Source organism: Achroia grisella, unplaced genomic scaffold (genome assembly GCF_030625045.1).
Source record: "Achroia grisella isolate CSIRO2021 unplaced genomic scaffold, CSIRO_AGI_Agris_v1 utg215, whole genome shotgun sequence".
Lineage (NCBI taxonomy): Eukaryota > Metazoa > Arthropoda > Insecta > Lepidoptera > Pyralidae > Achroia > Achroia grisella.
Genome location: NW_026712713.1, coordinates 1,275,904 through 1,300,882, shown reverse-complemented (window position 1 = coordinate 1,300,882; position 24,979 = coordinate 1,275,904). Strand labels below are relative to the sequence as shown.

General features: G+C 33.3%; 1 protein-coding gene across 6 annotated transcripts in view; it reads right to left on the bottom strand.

Annotated features, from left to right (window-relative positions):
- LOC131842237 (brain tumor protein) overlaps positions 1–24,979 on the bottom strand; it is a 459,207-nt gene that overhangs the window by 71,039 nt on the left and 363,189 nt on the right. For all 6 annotated transcript variants that reach the window (XM_059190777.1, XM_059190778.1, XM_059190779.1 and 3 more), the window contains one exon: positions 7,656–7,729. The gene's annotated coding sequence lies outside the window, so the exon portion shown is untranslated. The remainder of the gene's footprint in view (positions 1–7,655; positions 7,730–24,979) is intronic.

Below are 24,979 nucleotides of genomic sequence, written 5' to 3'. Positions count from 1 at the left end.
TTTGCATCATGTCTTGGAAGCGCTGTGCACTCTTTATGTGATGTAAACATGTGAACATTGTGTCTGTTTGTGTTAAAGCCTCGCTTGTGTATGCATGCCACAGTAGCGTTAATACGCAAGTTCGATCCAATCACACTGAGGTGGTTGAACGACCGCATATATACATTAAATAACTATGTTAGAAATAAATAAAATATCAGAACAATTCACAGAGTGCTATTCAGTCCCAAACTAAGCAGAGCCTGTGTTATATATATACTAGACACTAGACAACTGATAGAGATACATAGAAACATTTTATTTTGTAAATACGTACAAATATATTATTATATAACTTAACCGTAATATATAGACTATGTCAATGTGAAATAACGTTTCAAACACTGGAAGAATTTCTCAAATAGGTGCAATAGGTTTCGAAGTTTTGTTCTGTAAATGCGACATACAAGAAAACAAAGAAAACAAGACAAATTAATTGTTGAATAAATATTTGTTTTTGGTTTGTATTAGACTACTGTACAATGGGACTGACGTAACAAAAATTGACAAAAGTCCCTAAATTAATAAAGAATAGCAAAAAAGATATCCTTAAGCGTGTATAAAGAAAGTAAATACATAAAATAATTGGATGTTCCGATTGAAAAACAATGTGAGTCGACCAACAATGTTATTATAGAATATCAAATTAGTAAAATGAGCACGTAATTATTATGATCCGTATTTAAATTACGTAATCATGCCATCTATCGGGATTAAACGAAATCACAATACCCGTTTAATGTCCGTGCAATGGAATCCGCTAATTATGCTTATTAATATTCACTGTGCAAATATTATTTAATTTGTTCACGTAATCAAAATGTGCGTAAAACCGGCACCAAGCCGCTAAAATGATTTCTACAAATATTTTATGAACTGGTCGGATTGGTCGGACATGAGGTATTAATTCTATTTGCTTATCTGTAACAAAATTAATATTAACTATGAAAATACAATGTTTATACAGTAATTCAGAATTTTCATTGATAATAGTCGTATAATGGGATTATATTATTGATATAATTTGTAAGGCTAGCAAACTATTTCTTTTTAATATAATTTGTTTATATAATAATAATAGTGTAGTTTTTTTATCCGTCATATTCGTGAACGGGTGCTGCTTGTGGGGGCTGGTGTGTTCAGGCTACGAACATTGATTATATTTTTTGCTTTTGCAATAGCATATACTGGTGGTCATTCTATTCTTCCAAATTTGAATATAAAAACAAGTATACATTATATGTGTTAAAAAATTGTTTGCCATTCCGGTTAATTTGGAATTTGTTGTTTCAAGACGGCGTCGCTGGCATTCAATTTAACAATACGTAACACACGATCTACTTACGTACGTGTATACGTAGGTGTTACGTACTGCATACGTAAATGATATGTATGCAACTCACAGGGCTAGTTTATGAGAGACACTAGTGTGGTGACAAAGAATTTGGTTTAATGGTGAAATTATGGAATATGTCCTTCTTACCGGATTTTTTATAAATCAAGTGAATGATTTATATAATAGATACTGTCAACTATATCAATTAACGTAGGTATTACGTATTGCGTGAGTTTTAATTTAAAAAAAAGACAGGTTATATAAAGCAAACATTTTTTTATTATTTGATTTGATTAATATACTGGGACTAATGGGATATAATGGGACTAAATATTGAAAAATACATAGGTATTAAAATGACATAAAGAGTCAAAAATATATTTTAATGATAATTTGATTTATGTGTGTTATTTATTATTACATTTTATCCTGTCATTTTTAAAATATAGAATTTTTAGTATTCCAAATATAACATTCCACAAATCAATTTTACCATTATATTCTTCTATAAAGTGAGTATTACATAAAGATGACATGTGTTGGGTACACATGAATCATGTTGTATAAATAAAAAATAATTGTTTTATTTGTATTTCAAAATTAAAGTGAACGATTCTGGGTATAGCTTTATATTTGTTGCTGACATACTGGCCACATACTTTTATAGTTTATATATTGTATTTTTCTAAAGAATTTTATTATATATTTTTTGTATACAAATCTTTAATATCGAATAAACATTGTGACAGACAACAACAATATTATATACATTAATAAATCTGAAGATCATTTTAAGTACATTGGTGGCAAAAAGGTATAATCCAATAATATAAAATTAACACTGTTCTTTAGCAATGGTAACAACACATACATGTGTATGTAAAATTCTGAATTTGATGGGATTGAACAAATAAAGTATATTTGCTACTTGATTGTCCACTGACTATCTCCATCACTTCATAAGTAAATTTATATAAATGGTTATAAAACATTTAAATTGAAAGTTTCTGCTAACAATTCAAGAGTTATGAAAGTATAATTGGATTTCTCATAAATAGTTAATGTGATGAGGTACAAGAGTTTTCACAAGGGAATTACAACGTAATGGAAGTGACTGCAACTGAAGAAATTAGGTCACTTATGGAGGCGTCATCGCTAACTTTTTTAATGTTATTATTCTACACAAGAGTTTGTTGCCGTTTTCTTTTATTTTATTACGTCTAAGGAATGTATTACATAAATACTTCTTTTTGAAAGCTTTTGTTTATTAATATAATTTTATGGTGTTCTATAATTTGTCGTTATTAGAACCAATGTACATAATACTAGTAATAATATTAATATATTAGATATATTGACGTTCATTTTAATATTATTACAACATTTATAAAATACAGTATAGCATAGGAAATGCTTCTGTAAAGATAAATTTTAACATCATACCCAGTATTTAATTAAAACCTTATGTGCTTATTACAGTGCAGTATTTATTTAAACGAAAAAAATTGCATAAATATATAGGTATAAAAATACACCAGTTTAATTGGAATTAGTATTATTAATCATTCTAACCAATCGCAGTTTTTGGGGACAAATATTCTTCTTGGTATAATGACCTCAGCAGTACTACATATATATCTCCTGCCTACAAAATTTCTAAATATTACAAAAATGATTATTTTAAATATAACAATATTATTATATTTAAAATAATAGTTTTACATAATAGTGTTACTAAACTTTAGACAAATATAATATGTAAACATAGAGAATTTCATAGAAATTATTAATGACTAGTTCAATGAGCTTTTATCGACGAAACAAGGAACACACGACCCGCTGTGTAAACATGAAAGTGTAATTAATTTGAAATTACGCCTCGTTGTATAGTTGAAATTGATTTACTATAATTTTGGACCTGTCAACCGTCATATATGAAATATCATTACTTAGAGATATAGGTTATCTTAAATATAATTTCTTCTATACGGAAATTGACTTTGAACAGAATTGTCTGCTTACCTGTGTTTCACATATTACGGCCGTCAAGTAATTTGCTATGTAACCTGATTTACGCTTTAAAGGTTGAAGCAGGGCAGTGAAATTACAGAGTGTATAATAGCAAAGCGTAAGTTATAACTGAACACCTGGTGGTACTTCTGAAGTACCACCAGGTGTTCAGTTAAACAAAAAATGTTATAACTTTTCGCTAATATCTTAAAAATTTGTGCTAAAATATACATAGAAATATAAGTAATGTTGTCAAAAACAATACATTGAAGCGTACAACCCTATTTGAAACAAGGAAAGGTGTTGGGGTGAAACGACTGCGCCCGAATAATGCTATTGTATTATTTATTGTTTCTATTGAGATCAAAAGCAAACTCGTTTATTTTGATGTAAAGAATATAGCAATTCATTTATTAGACGTCCTTATTTGGTACACCTAGCTAGTCCTATAAAATGTGGAGGAAACAAAAGTACTGTAAATTGTCTGCATACTTGTGTATTTCCGGACGTAAAAAGTATCTTTCTTTCAACTACATTTAAAACTAAAGATGGTAAAATACAATAATAGAGATAAATATAGATTTATTTATGACGAAAGTTTTTTCTATGAATAACAGGATATGCCCGCAATTTAGTATACATGTTCATTTATAATAAATAAAAATCTGTACATACCCTTTTCTTTATTAAATAAAAAATATAATTATTAAAAACGTCTAGGTATATAAATATTATTTAATAATGAATACTAGATAATAATAAACAAATATACTAATATCTATGTGTTGTTTAACATTATTTATATTAAGTGTGGACTATTTCTCAGCTTTCATTAGCCTATAGGGTGACCAATTTAAAATTAATTAATTAATATAAATTTAATATATTGAATTATGTATCACTATGAAAATTTCATATTAATTCCTCTAACCTTACTATTTTTTACGGGTACGTTAACGACACAAGAAATATAATTTTCACCTCGACAATATTAATAGATGAAAAACAAAGATACTCTTTGTTTTGTTACGTTATAATAAATTATTACACTGACATCTGACTATTACGATCATAAACAATAGTTTACTAAAATAACCGACAGATGGCAATAGCGCCACATTAAGTGGATCTCGGTTAAATGAAACGAAACATCACTTTTTAATAACAGCAGACATTGCGCTATGTTAAAAATTAATCTCGGGGGTTGTAAACTATATAGCATTTAACTTGCAAACGTTGGAAGTTTCAACTTGAATTTATAATATATTCAGATCTTGTCAGATGAATATTTGAATTATAAGAGTTACGCTTCAAGTTGTGTTACGTAGGAGAAACAGTGTAGAACCTTTATTCTATTGGAAGTTGAAAGCTCGTACAATTGAAAAACTTACATTGTAGCTCTAGACTTATTATAATCTTATATATCTTCAACAATATAATAAAGATCTGTTATGAAGAAAATAAAATCCGGAACCACTGCACCGAGTTGAGAAATACTTTCTATCGGCTGTCATAGGCTATGCTCGTATATATTATATCAATATGTCTTATAAAGTTACAAATTCCTGGACGAAACCAGGTCGTAATAATAGTAGTTAAATTTAACTATACTATAATGACTTCAAAAATTTAACGTCACGAAACCTGACGAATTTATTGTACTGTTAAACTACGAGTATTAAGACTTCCCAAATAACATTTACTATCTTCGCAGTTCAGTGTGGATCATAAAACAGAATTATTAACATCAGAAAGCAAAGTTGTGCCGGTAAAGTTCAAGTTTACGTTTTGCGGCCGGCAACTCCTGTTTTGAACTAAGACTTCCTGTGATAAGGAGCTGGTTAATTTATTATGGACTCGTCTATGTATAAAATAAATACTAAACTTATATAAACGCTCTAAGTTGTAAAAAGAGTTGGACAAAATTATAGACGTCTCATAATTTTGCTTTTATTTGATTAAAATGCTTTTATAAAACATAAAACAAAAAAACAGTTTAAAATATTTTTCGTGCTATACGTACGTATATACTATCAAGTAAATAAATCGTAATATTATGAGAAAAAACTTCGGATAATATTTTTCATCATAATCTACCTTACGATGTGATTTATTATGCTGAAACTAGCTTGTGCGACTGTCAGATTATGTGTGTACTATAAGGCATTGCAATTTAATAAGCTGTATGACTGGGCAATCAAATTTGAACCTTAATCAATTTAAAGATAAAGTAGGTCGCATTTGAATTAGAATTGTCATCTCTCGACTGCCAAAATCGACCAGAACGACAGCAAGTTTGCTCCAGCAAACAGCATACGAAATCAGACTTTAACGTTATTAAATTCGAGTTTAAATTCATGAAGCTACGACGTCCGTATTAATTATGCAATCAAGCCCTAAGTAAATATGGAAACCCTACATTTTGTTTGAATTGTTATTACTGTTGAATTACCCTAAACAATGCGAGTTAGAAATGGAAAATTCTTGTTCGGGATATGAAACACAATTAAGGGGTTATAGCTTGTAGCTTGTAGCTCCTTAATGTTTGAAATTTAACACAAAAATATGTCTTTTAATATCTACAAATGGTGTTGTAAGACTTAGAAATATGAATGTCCTAATACCACATGTGTAATTATTATAAAATAATATACCTTATTTAAAATCATATAACAAATCATATATACATATTAATTAAACTACGATATTTCTAAAAGTGTCTAGTCCTTACTAATATGATTTTTAAGTTTTAGGACAGAAATTCCAAATAATCTGGTAGCTTAGCTATATATCTGGCTTCAAAAAGTGAAGAATAACATATAGTGGAGGGTATTAAGAAATGCCTATTTCTATAGGGGATAGATACTGAGATGATAAGTATTACATCGAAACCTAATAATAATATTCATGACAGCGATTTTCCCCAAGGAAGTAAAAAAATAGTCGAAATTGAACACCCTACCGTAAAAATTGAAAGAATGTTTCCTATACAAACAAGCTTGCACGATTGGACGGATTTAAATAAAACACAGACCTGTCTATCAACAGAACCAATGGGCAATTAAAAAAAACACTGGTTCGTTAACGAGCAACACGAACAAAAATCATTAAAAAAACAATTACTTTGATTACAGACACTTCAATATTGTCACGATATACTGAATATCACCCTAAAACATGCTTCCGGCTTAGATTTTAATTATTCACAGATAATTAAATGTATTCTTCTTTACCCTAGACATACCACACAGCTCCATCTAGTCTCTATTAAGGAGAACATGTACTATATATGCTATAACAGAATTCTTCTCACTGTTGTATTCTGAATGCACAATGTATTGTTTGTGTATCTAATAGACCTGGATGAATGAAAACAAATGAATTGAATTCCCAAGAATTTAAACATGTGAAGTCGCTATAAAGAACCACTAAGCATGAGATCTTATTACAAGGTTTTATCGAAAATAGAATCTTTGAATATACTTTACAGGTTACCTAAGGAAAATCTCTTTCACCTCGACGCCTAACATAATTTATTTACATCACAATGATAATAGAAACGAAAATCCTTGAAGGTAAAATGTAATTTTATTTGCTTGTATTTCTTCAAGGGCATAAAGGACTAAAGTTACTTATTGTTAAAGAAACAGAACTCCCACTGTGATATTACCCCATTCATTCTTCATTCCCGAGTGGCCGAAGTAGTGACTCGCGTATATTTGATAAGTTTTATGTTGTCTAATTCAGAAAGAAAATCTTTATAAGAAAATTACATAAGGGACTATTCCAACATCCTTATAATAATATAAATAACGAAGTAAAATACCTTCACAACTGTTGTCTTAGAAAGGATAGTCAGTCAGTGTCACTCCTGGTGTTTCAGGCATCTATAGGGTACGATAACCGTTCACCATCAGATGGGTTGTATTTGCCAACATCGTAGTATAAAAAAAATGTGCTTGGTTTCAATACCAACCAATGCAGCATGGGGCTATCTATGCAGACTAACACTGTCTCTTAGATTATTTTGGTGGCTTGTTAACGGTGTTTCTATCATCGAAGAGTAAATCAGATATATAAAATGAAAAATTTTTTTTGTTTTCTCGAGTTTTCTAAATACGTAATATCTACCAACTAACACAACATAAGGTGTCACTAGACGGTCTCTCCCCGTAAGAGGAAGATATTAGTGTACCAATATCAAGCAGAAAATCAGCTTTCATGGAACTTAAATCAATAAATATGAATAAAAATATACTTAAGCACTTACGTTTCGATATCGTTTCTTCGATATCTAATGCATGGTTGGCGGCCAGCTTGGCTCGTTGTTTAGTTCAGACAAATCTGTAACAAATATATATTATGTATATTAATTAAATAATTTGATATTTCTACAATAATCATCATTGCCACGGTCATAACGGTGACGTGATAATCAAATAATGATTACTAAATCTTAAATTAATTATGCTCGAATTTTGCTCACTGAGCGACTACTAGTAAGAGTAAAATATCGTTTGGTTTGTTTATTTCATAATAAACATCACTATTGACTTTAATAAGGAATTTGCCTAGACAGAATACTAATCGAAATGTCAAGACATGACGTGACACGACATTACAAATTTGGCGTTTTTTATATTCATTTGTAAAATAGCGAGTCTAATTTAATAATTCAGCGAGCCGGCACGTTCATAACCTTGGAATGAAAAAAGCAGGTAGCAACAGAGCTAACCGAAACGTGATTTCGAAGGTGTGGTGTGATGAATAGATTCTCTAGACTCAGATAATAATATGGGGACGCATAACGACTCGTAGTAAACGTTATGAGTCTTTTTTGTCCGTACTGTGTATCTTCACGGTTGTTCTTTACGGGGTAGATATAGATAGACGCCAGAATTCCATAGTTACCAAGCTTAGTAAGGTGATTAATAGTATTATTAGAAATCTGCCAACCGAAAAAACCTGAGGATGAAATTATCACATTTGCTAAGATTTTTTTACAAATGGCTTCCTATTGGCAAAGACGACATTTTATAATTAGCACCATTGTAAACAGATTAATATAGATAACTTTCAACTATTCATGCCGCCAATTATAAAATGTCATTAACCTGAGAAATAAATATATATAATTATATTAGCCTAGATGTTCACAAAAAAAAACTACTAAATGTACTACATATTTTGCGAGTGGATATAGTCACAGACAAATATCTAGGTGTAGTTTTAGGCAATGTCTGCAGTACATAAACTTTTTTCGGAAAATGAAAGCAAATTAAACTAAAGTCCCAAGCTTACCTATATTAATTGAACATATGAACGGAATAGGCAATTGGGGGACATTTCGGACCTTTTTCTATTATGTCTAGATACAAATATTACGTAACGTTCAAGAACATCACAGGGTACCTCGACATTAATGATCAGGATTTCAGCACTTATGTACTTTTCATTAGTGTTGCAATTATATTGTAATTTTTAATTTTACGTTGAAATTCTAATTCATATTTCAATATCGAAGTCACGTGACATTTTGCTACAGCACATTGAAAATAAACCTTGTTCCTTTAAACGTAAGGTTTCATATTTCATTTAGAAGGAAATAGAGGGACAATAGATGGCCTCAATTATATTTCCAAGTTCATTATCACCCACGCAGTTGCCAATCAAAATCGATATTTTCTATTGCCTCTACGCTTGCTCTCTCTCTACATTAGCGAATATCGAAAAAAAATATCATTAAATTTTGCGGAAATTGAAAGGTCCGCGGGAATAATTAAATTGATAATTACATTTCAAATTTAATTAATATTAATTAAGGAAAGTAATTTTGAGTATGGATTTCATCGGTAATTTACAGCTATAATAGTTTGTTTAGGTACTAGTTCCAAATTTAGTACACATTATTATAGATAGAGTTTCATTAACTAGTAGTCAATTAAAAATATTATAATAATAACATTGGGTTTTTGAAACTATCACGTAATATCAGCTATGGTAATGACAAACAGTTGGTCAAACATTTGAGCTTATATTTGTCATTACAAATGATAATAAATTTAATTTCTATAAAAAGAATATTACCTACTTATGCTTTATTTAGTTATGCTTATAACGTTGTGTTCGTGCTTCAAGCAATGGAGATATTAAAGAAAATGAAACTCCTTAAGGACGGTCAACTTTAAAACAATGAAAGTATGAAAATTAATTATATTTATAACGGTACTGAAAATGGGGATAGTTATAGATAAATATAATATCTATAAACGCCAAGTACCGGATATACAGCAGCGGTTTTTAAAAAAAAACCATCATAAATTTTAAAAGAATTTATTAATATCAATTATAACATTAAAAATTATCGCGTAATTTAATAAATACTTTTGTTTTATTTATAATGTCTTTCCTTAAGACTCATTTATGGTCTGATAATCACTTAACAAAACAAAGCAATTCGAAGACACTCAGTCTTTGATCTGTTCAAACTTGATTTGAAGAAACTTTTGAGAGTTGATTGAAATTTCCAAACAATACTGAAACATCGCCTCGCATCAATACATTTTGTTATCCAGTCAAACAGAAATTTGGGGCATCCCGTAATTTATCAGTAAAAGCATATTTAGATTGTGTGTAAACATTTTTTGTTCTGTTCTCAATGCTGTATCATTGGTTTCGATTTCATTGTAATAGATTACTATATTAAATCGTATCGAGATTCAAGTACGTATATTTACATTTTATTCATATATAAGTAGACCGCCCTGTCTTAGCCCGTGTTGCCTATAACTAATTTGATATGAATACAAATGTGTGTACCGTGTGAGGAATCGAACCCGACGGAATTATATACATATTTGTAATAGTCCTTTAGTGTTAATAGGGTCAAGACTTGTCTGTGTGCCAAATTTCATTAACATTTGTTTAACCGCTTAAGCATAATTAAGTGACAACATCCAGTGAATTCTGAACATTTCATTTTAAAACATTCACAATTATTACACTAAATATAGCTCTCCTTTAGTGTAATAATTGTCATGACAGAGGACATGTCTCTGTCATAGGTTACCTAGGTTCGTGTTCATAGGTTACCTAGACACTGATATAGATAGATACATATATATTAAATTAAAAAAGCATAACCTGTAAAAATTATCTTTCTAAAAGTAATATTAGAAAGATATTTTTTTCTAATTTTCTAATTATCTCTACTTTGCTATAACAGTGATATAATAATAATCTAACTTTTATTACACAATCATCTCAGGATGATATTGGTCTTTAAAATAATTTAATGTTCTCACAAACATAAATATAAGAAGTTATATAATGGTAATGATAAGGTTTCCTATTATTTGCAGCGGCCACAGCGATGTTAGGCGTCGTAAAAATCAGTAAGACGAAACTATCCTCTAGACACCTGATGGGGAATATCGTAAACCAATATTGATATCTTAGAAGGGGATTTAATGGCTCGGGTTATATGTAGTACTAGCTGGCCCGCGCAACTCGTCTGCATTACACTTACTTGATATATTTCTATGTTTGTCCCAATTCACATAATATCTCTTTAAATAACAGCCTGTGTTATTCTAATGTATAAGCTATATTACAGTGAAGTTTCGTTAAAATCCGTTCAGTAGTTTTTGCGTGAAATAGCAGCAAACATCCATCCATACTAACAAACTTTCAAGTTTATAGTAGTAAGATTGTAACATTTGAGACGGCTTTCAGTTTGTAGATACAACTTAGTTTAAGACTTTTTTCACGAAGGCATATATATAACAGAATTTATAAACGACCAATTTACATTTAAATTCATCTAAATCTCTCTAAAGTGAGCGATGGCTTTATTTTATACAACTTTTTTAATAATTTGAAGTTCCATTCACGTGTTGCAATATTTGAGGAGTACTTTGTTACGTCTGGGTACCTTTTAATTTATGTGGTACATCAACAATTTGTAAATGAAGCTACAGGATTGGCAGAATTCGGTGAGATTAAAATCTCATGGAGACTTTGTACATTCTCCTTCTAGGAAAACTACAATTCAGTTCGAAATACTCATACAATCACGACAGATGTCAACCCTATATATAACATATCATGATCTGAAGGTGGTAATATAAACTCATCACGTACCAATTTGAGAATATTTGTGCGCACAAATTGTCACACACACTGACATGGGTCCGAGTTTATTTGTCCTCGATGTCTGACCCCCGTGTCATTACATTGCCTCGTCTGTATTACGAACATCTCGACCCTAATTAACTGCGCCAGGATTGTAATGTGAACGGGGACAAATAACCATTACATTTAAAACCAACACAGTCATATTACAAAATGAATTTCAATGTAAGGTTTGGTACACATATAATATTATATTACAGGGTGCAATTTAATATGCAATAGTGAAATCATTTATTAGTTCAGCTTGGAACATGAGTCATGATAATAAAATAATTGTATTTGACACTACATATTGGAACCGCGACTTTGTTCGTGACGCATCAATTACCAGAGTGACTTTATAAGTATACTACTCAAAATATTAAGTATTATTAGAAATAAAAGTATCAAATATTAGTTAAAAATACAGTCCATTGGAATTTAATTTAGATATTAAAAAGTATTACGATATTTTCATTTATACGAACTTGCATACTTCAAAGTGAAAAAGTCCATATTACTTCTTTGTCAAATAGAGTAAATCGCGACACACTATAGTCGAAGTAATAGCACTCTAATTATCCATTATATATACTTCAAATATATATACTTCAAAAGCACAGCAATCCTGAACTGTAAATGCCGGAGCAACACAGAAGCTGACCTAAAGCTTTCCTCACACTCATTTGTGCCAAGTTACAAAGCAGGAAAGCCTCGGACTAACTCATATAGACAACACATAGTGCTACTGTGTAACTCCCTCCAACTTGTTACGGGGGTAGCTAATGAATTGAGATTGTCGGGGACTGGGGGCAAACTGTACTCGGATATTCGCGCCGCGTACAAATGTACCTTATTAACAACTAGCTTCAAACCTTGATCAGGATAAATGAGTCTTTTCTTCATCTAAAAGTCATATGCAAAACTTCATTTCAGCGAACTAAATAACTAAACTCACTTTTGTATTAATAATATTTGAAATTGAATTGAATTTTATTGAAGCCTTGCTGGTCTAGCGGTTGAGCACACCATTATCGGTTTGGGTGTATGTGTGAAGTGTGTTCTATGTGTTCATAATAAATATGTGTTTATACACAATATATATAATACACATAATACAAGCTTTGCTTACAGTGGAACTAGATGGCGCTGTGCTAATGCACAGCGCCACAGCCATGTCCAGGTTATTTATTATTATTATATTGATGTGTAATGTACGGCACTGAGAAGACAATAAACTGCATACCAGAGTAAAAGATGAGCATTTTATTTATTGACGTGTATTTATGTAAATTTTTATTTAATTAATTTATATGCCTGTCTTTCAATTCCGTTTTACTTATAATAATACATTTTTCAAGCACCTGCTGGTATTAGATTGTATTGAAATTTTGTATAAGATAGATGTAAATGTAACGTCATCAATAAATATAGGTAATTTTATTAAATGAGTCTGAAAATGGATATAGGAACTCGTTTAGGTTAATGTGGTTTATCTTGATGATTTCTTTATCGACGATTAGGACAGGTTAATTAGGATTTACCTATATAATTACATATTTACCTATATGATCACCGTGATATCAGTATCTCTAGTGTGTTCGTATATAATACCTCAATGTCTTACTTAAACAAAGGCAGCATAGCATTATGTAAATTTTAAGGTAAATGCAGTTTGTTAATTTATATTTTAATGCCCGTGCATTAATCACGCCTTAAGACGCTGTTCTGTTATAGGCCGGGGCAAGGCAGGAGGCACCCCCATTTATTTTGAATAATTATTACCAGCGCCCGCAGCTTGGCTTGTGCGGATTGGATAAACCTAAGTCGGTAAAAATATGAAAAATATTACATATATTCAAATAAGGGGAAAAAATATTATTCTTGCATCTGGGGTGCCGATTACATCTTAAACAGGGTAAAAATATATTATTTAATGTACGTTTTATTTCTATACAAATATAATGTACAAAATAGTAGAATTAATTAAAATTAAAAATACTTTTAAATAATACTTTTTTTTTTTTATAACACAGGGGACAAACGAGCATGCGGCTCACCTGATGGTAAGTGATTACCGCCGCCCATGAGCACCCGCAACACCAGGGGAATTGCAAGTACGTTGTCGGCCTTTTAAAAAGGAATAAGCTCTTTTCTTGAAGGTTTCAATATCGTATCGGTTCGGAAATACCATTGCTGGAAGGTGATTCCACAATGTGGTTGTGCGAGGCAAAAAGTTTCTAGAAAACCGTACTGTGGAAGACCGCCATTCATCCAGATGATCAGGATGGTATTTCAGTTTCTGGCGGGTGGTACGACGGTGACACTCAGCAGCTGGTATTAATCCGAACAATTCCTCAGAACACTCCCCGTGATATATGCGGTAGAAAATGCACAGAGATGCAATATCTCGCCGCAAAGCCAATGGGTCGAGTCTGTCACATAGACGTTGATTACCAATGATTCTGGCTGCTCGGTTCTGAATGCGGTCAAATGGAAGTAGCTGGTATTGTGGTGCTCTCGCCCAGAGATGAGAACAGTATTCCATATGCGGCCGGATCTGCGCCTTGTAAAATTAGCGATTATACCGAATAAGTACTTTATAATATGCATATACATAAATAATTTAATTGTATCCTAATAGACAACGGGACTTTCAATTACTTAAACTGTATTTTTTTCAAAATCAGTAGTAAGGTAAGTATAAAAATAATTTAAATAGAATAATAATATTACTAAAACATCAAAAATTATGATATGAAAACAGTGATTTGTATTGCTACAAGGCCTGAATTGAAATGCTCCGTAACTGGAATAACTAATAGCAGATAAGGAAATTAGAGGAAACTTATTATAAAAATATATGTAGTGAAATACAATAAGGGTAGCAGCCAAGAAGATAGAACAAAAATGCACGGAAAATGTATTTATATGGCAGTAGGTATTCTCTAAATATTTGGAACGATGATGATAAATATGACATCAATGTAATGAAAGATAAACAAAGAACTAACATTAATATAGAATTAGACATGCAGAAAACAATAAAACCCATTGAAGCTTTATTTGAAACCGAATGACTCATTTAATTAGCCACGCAGCCAGGGAGCCAACCGAGTAAATTTTGTATACCGTCCCGGATATAAAAGCGGCTAATTAATTTTAAAATTGCTGCCACATGACTATTTAATTAAATACATAAATTAAAATATATCCTTTTACAAAAGGTCTTTAATTTACGGAAATTAATTGAGAATTATTATAAATTCTGTAACTTTCAACATCTGCCGCTATAAAAAATGTTAAACTATGCTTTACAGAAAAGTATTACAATTAATAAGCAAAGACAGACTAAAAAGTATGTCAAAATCTTTTAGTGCGGTTTCATTGGTAATCCTTTTAGTGTGATTTCTTTTATAGTTAACATTTCGGTTAATTATATAATCATAAATATCAATAGCTTAAAAATATAACACTCAATTATTGGGTTTTCTATAATTACGATGAATCCTTTTAGAAACCAAGAAATTAAAACATGTAATAAAGTAACTGCGTTAACTATGTTATATTTTAGTAAAGATTCTGAAAATAGGCTTTATAGCCACATTTAAATAATCGTTTAATATGACTTTAAAAGGCAAATTAATGACAAAAGTGGAACAACTCTGACATTCATTAAATCTTCAAACTTGTAAAGTTCTAAATCAAAAAGGAATTACCAGACGGTATCAATTACGCGAATCAACGGAATCCGTTATGAAGATCCTGTAGATTTCTGAACAGCGATGGCTATTGTTCTAGATTTGATAAGATCTGTTTAATTTTGTTAAAACATTTTCAATATCCACAACTCTTTCAACGAATCTCTTCTATACATTCCACAGACTGTTTAAAGCAGGTTTAAAGCATGGAGGATTAAAATCCTATTCCTCAGGAATGGAAGCGCATGAGGGCTAACACCAACATTACAGTATATTTGGCATTGTCCATGATGCCAGATAGAATCAGATTTTTAGTCAGTAGAAATAAACTACAACAAATAAAAATCTATAAGTTAATCGCAATACATTCTCAAAATAATTCACACATTACCCAGCAATAAAGGAAAAATCCGCTAGTCCGTATACTAATTTCATTCCGGAACAATACTCAGACCAAATAACCGTAAATTAGTCTGATTGGTTAGCACAAAATAGTTTATTTTACGTACAAAACTAATAGTTTATTTCAGGTAGAATTACGTAATTATACGGGCATTTTGTTTTACGCCGCTTTTAATGTATTATAAAATGTACAGAACTTAGTAATACTATTAACAAATTAGATACCATTATAGATAACCACCATATGAGGACAATGTTTTTTAATATTATATTCGTTTGTCTTTCCGACAAGGGTTAGACGTAAAATGGAACATATCGAAATTGAATCAGATAGCGTATATACAGAAAGAGAAGGGATGAAGATCGTGCCCTGTGGCTTGCCTTGGGAGAGGCCTATGTCCAGCATTCGACTACAGTGTGCTCAGTATGATGAGTATATATACGAGTATGTGATGATGTAAATGTCTGTAATTAGCTTAAAAACCATCAATCTTATCAAAAACTGAATCTCTATTTCATGTTGAACAATCACCAAAATCCTTCGACATCTTCAAGATCTAATGTTACTCCAGTCACCTCTAGACAGGTTCGCTGGTCAAATTTAAGCCATAATGGTTTAAAGACGAGTTTAGTGAGGAAATATCGGCATAAACTAACTACGGTAATCTACCACTAGTCAGCTGAAGTAACCCGGTTTCTGAAGCAAAGCGGCCATTTGCCCTTTTTGAAAAAGGTCCTTAAGGGGTAAATAAGCCACATAAACATCAATCATAACAAGATTCAATCCAGCTAAAGTGTTTGACAACAGGATGAAAGGGGGCAATTTAGCTAGACCAATCCTTTAATCCTAAACATGCTTGTAAGAATTTGATTATACTCAAAGTCCCTGTCATTAGCGAAAGTTAGGAAGTTTTAAATATGTCGTGAGATGTTCGTGATCATCCATCTATGAATATAATTGGCCCTTTACAAAGATGGCGGTTGTCTTGTTAGTTTAAAGGAAAAGTTTCGGCTTTGATCTCGAGGGGTAATTATGTAAGCGAAGGACGAGATAAGGGCGCGCAAAGGAATTCACTCCTACGATTGAAAATGGTATTTTAAAAATAGTTAGCGTTATGAATTAATATTATTTCAATTTAATTTGCTTGATGTAGTATTTTCATTTATCCAGCTAATGCAAGCTTGGTTACTAAAACACTGATTATAGTTAAACAATTACACTTGCCTATTATAGCATACTTCTCAGTTTCGAAAAATTAAGTAGTTTTTAATTGTTCGTTTGGAGTCTACTACGATGGACCGATAATATAAAAGTATAGCACAAGATAGTTTTTAACCTGACGAGCTTCTAAGAATAGACTGAATGTAGAAGAATTCCGTAGTTCTTTCTGTAGCGTAATTTCAGCCTATTCCAATAGGAGAAGCTGCAGTGTATAACAAGTATATGTATATAACGATCGTTGTTAGGAATTAAACTGGCATTCAGTTGTTCATAGCATTTGTTTATATGTGAAAATGTCCTATTATAAAAAGTAATAAAATCTATAATATATAAAAAGTAAATTGGCAACAATCGTGCAAGCAAATATTCAGGATCGTATCAGGACATCGACCAATAATACAGCAATAATATTGGGCCTAAATAAACAGTACAAATTGTAATATAACGAGTAACATGACCGAAAATTATGTCCTGTTCAACTACAAAATGTATATTTACATAAGACCCTCATCTGAAATGTTTGTTTCGCGCTCAATTTTTAGGGAGACTTATACAAGATGTAAGGGCGATACAATCGTGAAGGTTTCTATGTAACATGATGGTGGGTCATTTAACATAGATGGATTGTTTTTATATCTGATGGATGTATTGTTTATGTATAAAAGGATGGGAAGGTCAGGTATGACAAGTATGACAGATATAAGCACAATGTTTTATCTTAAACTTAAGAATAAATTAAGAATAAACCATTATGCCAATACCAAATAATTGGATATGGATAAAGCAATTATGATGTGTATGTTTCCCGCTATGTTCTATTATTACCATCATGTGAGTATTGGGTGTGATTTTTAAATACAATTCGATCTAGATTTTGAATTAGAGCAAATACTTTTAAGAGCCACTAATATTTAATATTTGCACTAATATTTAATATTAATGTGATACTTTTAAATTTATGTACGGTAATGTAATTAACTGGCTATGTTTGCACCGTGCTCACTAAGACTTAAGGACAAAGTCAAAACAATTGTCACGAAAGATAAAAATATAGTAAGTTTATTAAATTTCGGTACATAGCTATAAAAATAAACATAATGCTACTCTGAAAGTAGTTATAAAGTTTCGGAGTCTCATGTTAAACCACGTTAATACCAATATATAATAGTAATATCACAGTCGATATACACTTTTTAGCACAATCTCTGAAACATTAGAATTGATTCATTTTGAACAGTTATTTCGTTGTCATTAACATCAAATTACTGTCTAATGCAGTAGGTACCAAATATTCGGACATATCAAGAGTAGGTCTGGATAGTTGATTAAAAACGGAAACGACGATGTGTAGTTCCAATTGAACTTTATATCTGCCACATATGTTAGAATTGGAAAGGGGATTAAAAACAGCAATCAACGTGTACCCCAATACAGGATAGAACAGTCTATGTATTAAAATAGACAGTTTCATTGAAAATTGGACTGAAGCTTGATCTATCAGGGGATTCGATACTCTAACCTTTGAATCATAGATTGCCGTGTTGCTTACATAAGTTAATAAAAATAGAATACATTTTTTTTTATGAGGAAAAGAAACAATGACAAAAATTAAACTTGTCAAGTAGATTTAGTTCTATTCAGCTTAGTTCACTTCTCACCTCCAATAGATTATATTAGTAAGCGACTAATCTGAGAGTAAGATCGTCAAATAAAATCCCAATAAGCCAATATCGAATGCGCAAAATTAAAACAGGAGCTGAATTAATTGGTAAAAGTACTGCAGAAGTTAATATTTTTAGTTAGTTAATTATTTTTACAATGTAAGTACAAGACTAAAAATTAAGGATCCTGCAATATATTTCCTAAAACAATAGATATCGTGTTCAAAAATAGCGTTCACTAGCAAAAGGGCTCATAAACTCAAGGCATTGGATGTACAACAGAAATTGAATAACATAATTTAATTTAATTTGGAATAAAAAAAGTAACATTTCCATCTACTCTATCATCAATGCGATTAAGTTTTAAAGGATTAATTATAAAAAGTATAATAAAGAACAGCCATCCGTATGAAACTACCAACGTCTCACTCGAACCTTCAAAGGCGAGTGCACACAATAGTGTCCATTGAATGGCGTAACTGGTGATAAGGGTACACACATGCGGGTCGCACTTGTGCCAGATAACTGACAGCTGTTAAGATCTCCACTTGTAATGTTCTACGACTGTTTTTATGTACTGTCGGCCTCAGAAACAGGCTTGCTTTTATTTTTTTCTTTGCACAAATTAACTTCATGAAAGCAAAATGGGTCTTTTTGTAAAAAAAATCAATTGAAGACGTTTAACGGACAAATTCATTTAATCCATACTAATATTAAGAATTCGAAATTTATAAGTCCGAAATCGGTCTGTCTATTTATTACCTTTTGAAGACTAAACAGCTGAACAGATCTCAATGATATTTCATAAGATAAGCCTCTAAGATAGTCTTTTTTTATCTCTAAAAAATCAGAAGAAATCCCGGTTAAAAACACGAAGTCGCTCAAATTAAAAAAGTATATTTACAAATTATTAACTAAGTATATATATAGATTTATAAATTACTAACACCGTAATTGCACCATTGTAATACGCAACAAACACAAAGGATTATTTTATTGATATTTGAAAGTGCTTAAATTAACTTGATTTGCATAAATATAATTTTTATTATGTTTCAGGTGCCGAAATTGGATTCAAATAAGAATTTATAAGATAACGATAAAGACATCATAGCATAGGCGACTGTATAACCTAGTATTAATGTTGATGCGTCACATGCAAAAACGAATCTACATATAATAGCAATGTGATATTCAACTTCATAGCATTTACGGTGTTATATATTCCTTCTACATACTTCTTTTTAGCATTCCAAGGATCGACCATGCGGGAGCCGGGTCCATCACGCGGCAAAGATGAAATTCCGATCAGTTCCCAAGACTTGCGGCCCTGGTTTGGGGTATTTGTGTACCGCTCTCATATTTATGCCACCTATGTCCAGACGATACTTTCTCATAAACAATTAGAATACAACACTGGTAAATCCGATATGTCTTCTTGTGTAGTCTTTATCTAAATGTTAGTAACATTACCAACGGCTCTCTATGTGGCCATTTAAACATATCTATTATTACTAATTAGTTTAACAGCTGTATCAAGTGAAATAAAAAGGACCCTTCTTTTTACGTGATTGTATAAATCTTAGTTAACTGCAGCGATTTTACGGGTAATTTCTTCAGCTTTTGTTACTAATTGCATAAGGTGCATTAGCTGTTACTCGTTTCATTAATGATCAAAGATTGTATATAAACAATTGTAATTAATTGGACTTTGATTGTCAATTTTTGCGCGATATTAGGCTGCAGAACCTAAATTAGGCTGTAAAAAGGATAAATTTGGGAGATATAGACACTAGTAAATTTAAGCGAAGGTTCGCCTATTTTAGTGGATAGATAGGGCATATAATCTTTACAGAGAACAAAAAATCGCTTACAAATCCCCTTAGTTTATTGTCCATTTTGCTTTATATTCGATATGGGAGTAAATTCCGTGCAAATATGAAGTCAGAACTGAAAATCATGAGGTGTAAGATGACTGCATGACAACGCTGTTAGTCTGACGTCCATAGTTCTGTTCAAGTATATAGATGACGGTTGCCACTATCCATCAGATGGACCGTCAGTTCGTTTGCTATTCTAATTACATAAAAATATGTCCACTTTGAAAACTGTCAAGATCTTTTCCGCGGCACTGTATGACTCATATCTATAGAGGAAGTGAAACAAATTACGTTTTAAACACGAAAGTTTGCGTTTAAAGTACCTTTTAAGGCAACCGACGCCTTTATCTACATTCCTATATTACGTGCGTAGTCCCTGTTCGGTCTGTAACAGTTAAAATATATGACTCTCTGTGAAGACTGCTATCAGCAAAATTTAATTAATTTTAAAGTAAACATACGGCTGTTCTAGAAGTCTTTATTAATACTATATTATAAGAGTATAAGGACCGATGGATATTTGTTACTCTTTCACGCAAAAACCATAGTGTAATTAACCCTGACTGCCTCAAAAGGATATGAGTTTGTACTCCGTGCGTATATAATGCAAATTCTCTGTGGTCATAGACAAAAACAAATTAATTATTTATAACTATTCGTATTTGAATTTAGAATATCACATATATTCATAACAAAAAGCTACGTTACCCCTTAACCTTATCTCACTGGTTTATGAATTAGTGAAAAATCGCTCTTTTGAAATTCTAATTCAAATAAAGAATGCGTCGCGTGAGGTCAGCGCCATTTTGGTGGCAACCGTCGACTATTTCATTTTGAACTTTGGAAACCAATGGCGTTATCCTATTCAAGTAGTGCCATTGTGTGAGAGAGGGATCAACCATTATTGGTCAGTCACGTGCGAATCGCTACTGGGAAATGTTAGGAATATTTCTGTGCATAGCTTACGTGCCATTCGCAAAGCGCAATTAGTAATGGGTGAAAAGAGCTTTTTTTGTTGTTTTCATATGCTGACCGAATGATATAGTATACCTCCACTATAAAAATGTATGAATAAGAAATTAGAATATAAATAGCGCAAAAAAGTATCTATAGTTTTGTCGGTGTTGGCGACAGACCTCTTTTTATAGATATTTCTATTTTTAAACCATATATTTTTTATATACAATTTTTGACATATATTTTTTATTACATTGTTTTTCTACATTGTGTCATATACGCTACCACTAAATACATCTATAATTTTGGTAAGTAATTTTATTTATATTACCCTATTTCACTGCCGTTGCCAGCCGTAATATTGGTCCTTCTACCGGTGTAATTACCAGCTAATATTAAATATTTTATATACAACAAAAATTTATATAATTTATTTCCGAATATTTCAACAAATGGTGTTGACAAGAGGTATGGCAGCGGCACAAAGCGCCCCAACGGATCTAGATATCCCTCCTTCAGAGGTATCCGCTAGCGCTTCACGTGTTATTAATCCCCACGGTTCACATCGCGGCTCCCATCACTCATCGACCTCACTCCGAGCTCAACGTCTTGCGGCAAAAGCACTACATGCACGTCGCTTAGCCGAACTTGAGGCCGACCGAGACCGCGCCGCCGCTGAGCGAGAGCGTGCCGCCGCAGAGCGGGAGTGCGCTGCCGCCGAGCGCGAGCGAGCCGCCGCCGATCGGGACCGTATGGTAGCTAACTTAGAATTAGAGGCTGAATTAGCGGCTATTGATGAAGCTGCCAGCTTGCACTCACAGTCGTTTAGAAGCTCTAGAGTAGAAAATTGGGTATCTCATACTAACGCATCTTTGTCTGAGAGACAGATTATGCCGTCCCAGCACACACCTGCGCCACAAGTGCCTGGTGTTTCCTGCCCAATGCTGGCCACAGACTGCGAGCGTGTGGTCTCGCCTGGCGTCTGTGTCACTGGCATCAGTGCCGGTGCCGCGGCGCGCGAGCACGCGCCCCACATCGCATCTGTCCAACCGTCATTGGAAGTACCGGAAGCATCATTACGATGCGGCCGCAAGCGCGCTGCCTCGCCAGGCGTTGCAAATATATTATTTGCGACGCGCGAGCACGCGCTTCCTTCTGCGCCCGCACCGTACGCAGTGGCAGCATCAAGTGCCCACGGCGTAACCTCCACCCAAAACTACAGCTACGGTGTGCCTCAGCCAGGCATTACTGCGACACTGGGAGCTACAAATGAAGCTGGCGCGTTTCAATCTAAGCCGCCCTCTCACGTTCATAATCCTTGTACACAGACACACACGTTAGGTACACAAAACGAATTTATTTGTAACCAAAATAAAAATGACCGCTCACATGTACCTACCACTTTACAAAACCAACCCAGTGACTTCCTGAAGTTGGCTGAAGTCATAAGTGACCTCGCCCGTCGTAGCAGTGGAAAAATTAACCCAGGTACGGTAGTTAGCTTGCCTATATTTTCCGGCACGTCACCCACTCATTGGTTAACATTTAGAAGTTCATATCTAAATTCCAAAAATATGTTTTCGGCGACGGAAAATATAGGTCGATTAAATAATGCACTCCGAGGAGCCGCCCGTGATGCTGTCATTTCCCTCCTGGCCTTGTCGCAAGACCCAGAGGAAATCATGGAGGCTCTGCAGGAGCAGTTTGGTCAACCTGACCTTCTGATCCGTCACTTAGTATCAGAAGTTAAGGCCATGTCCAAGCTGTCGGCATCTGACGGTGGCAAGGAACTCCACCAGTTAGCTTGTGTGGTACGCAACTGTGTCCACACCATAAAGATGTTGGGTTCTGTGGAGTACCTCGCCTCTCCAGAGTTGTTGCATAGTGTGCTACTTAAATTAACTCCACTGATACGTGAGAAATGGGTTGATTATGCATTCATAAATGCCGATACCGGGTTCCAATATAAATTAGAATTACTTTCCGCCTTTCTCACACATCAGTCTCGAGTTCATTTGAGGTTTGGCATTGTCGATGACATTTCGCGCCCTAAGCCCATAGAAAAGGCTCGCACGCATGTCACGACTAATGTCAGCTCAGACGAAAGTCCGAGTGATATATGTTATGCCACCGCCTCAAACTCCATAGCTCGTAAGTTGTCAAAAGGCAAAGTTACTCCATCTACGGCCGCAGTTAATAACAATAGGCCCTCAAATTCTCCCTCTATTGCTTATTGTTTATACTGTAAAAAGAATGGTCATGAGGTCTCAAATTGTGATTTATTTAAAAATATTTCTGTTAATGAAAGATGGGATTGGGTTAAAAATAATAAAGTTTGTCAAAGATGTCTCAAGCGGGGCAAACATTATTATAGGACTTGCAAAGGTAACTGTAGGGTAATAAATTGCAAAAGTGGATATTACCATCATGAGTTACTTCACAAACAGTTAACAAATTCTGTTCATTACAGTTCAACAACAACTGGCGAACGTGAAGTAAGTTCGGAGAGTGAAGTCGCACCAGTAATTGTGGCCCACGCTCACGGCAGCAGTGCGATACCATGCGAGACGCCTTCTCCTTCGCGCTCACTTCTTAAAGTGCTGCCGGTAACTGTAACTGGACCAAAGGGTGAGATGGATATTTATGCTTTATTGGATGACGGGTCTACAGTTACTCTGATTGACCAAATAGTAGCCGACACAATAGGTGCACAAGGGCCGAAAGACACTATTCAAGTTAATTGTGTGGGCGGCTTGGCGAAAGATTCTGTAGTAACCTACATTGATATTAACATCAAAGGCAAGCACTCTGTCGAAACCTTTAATTTAGAACGAGTTCGCTCAATACCTAATTTGGATGTAGCATGCCAAACAATTCGTACTGTAGATGTTGCAAAGTTCTCTCATCTTCAAGATTTGGTAAAAGAACTGTCTTACGAGAAAGCCAAGCCTCTCTTAATAATTGGTATTGACAATTGGCATTTGTCATTACCGCATGGCATTCGACGCGGTTCTCGTAACCAACCTGTGGCTGTCCAAACCGTTCTAGGATGGACAATGTTCGGTAGGCTTCCGGGTAAATCCGCGGAGTTTATCTATCATAGCTCGGTTTCCGATTTAGAATCTTTAATAAAAGAACATTATCATCTCGATTCGATTGGCATTACAAAAAAGAACTTCCACAGCGTAAACGATGAGCGGGCTTTGGCTATTTTAAATGAAACCACCCAACGTCTTCCTTCAAGTAAGTTTGAGACTGATTTGCTCTGGCCACCTGATATCATCTCAATTCCAAACAGTTATAAATTAGCATTATCCAGAGTTTACTTCAGAGTATACCACCCCCGAAAGAAAAAGTTTCTTCTGGACGGATTCCCTAACGGTTTTAAAGTGGTTGCGTAGCGATGCCCGCACGTTTAAGCCGTTTGTTGCTCACCGTGTAGGAGAAATATTAGAGACTACAAACGTTGCCAATTGGCGTTATGTTCCATCGGCCTTAAATGTAGCAGATGATGCTACACGCGGTCTATACTCTCTTTCCTCTTCCTCTCGATGGTATACTGGCCCAGATTTTCTTTTGTCTCCACCAGACGAATGGCC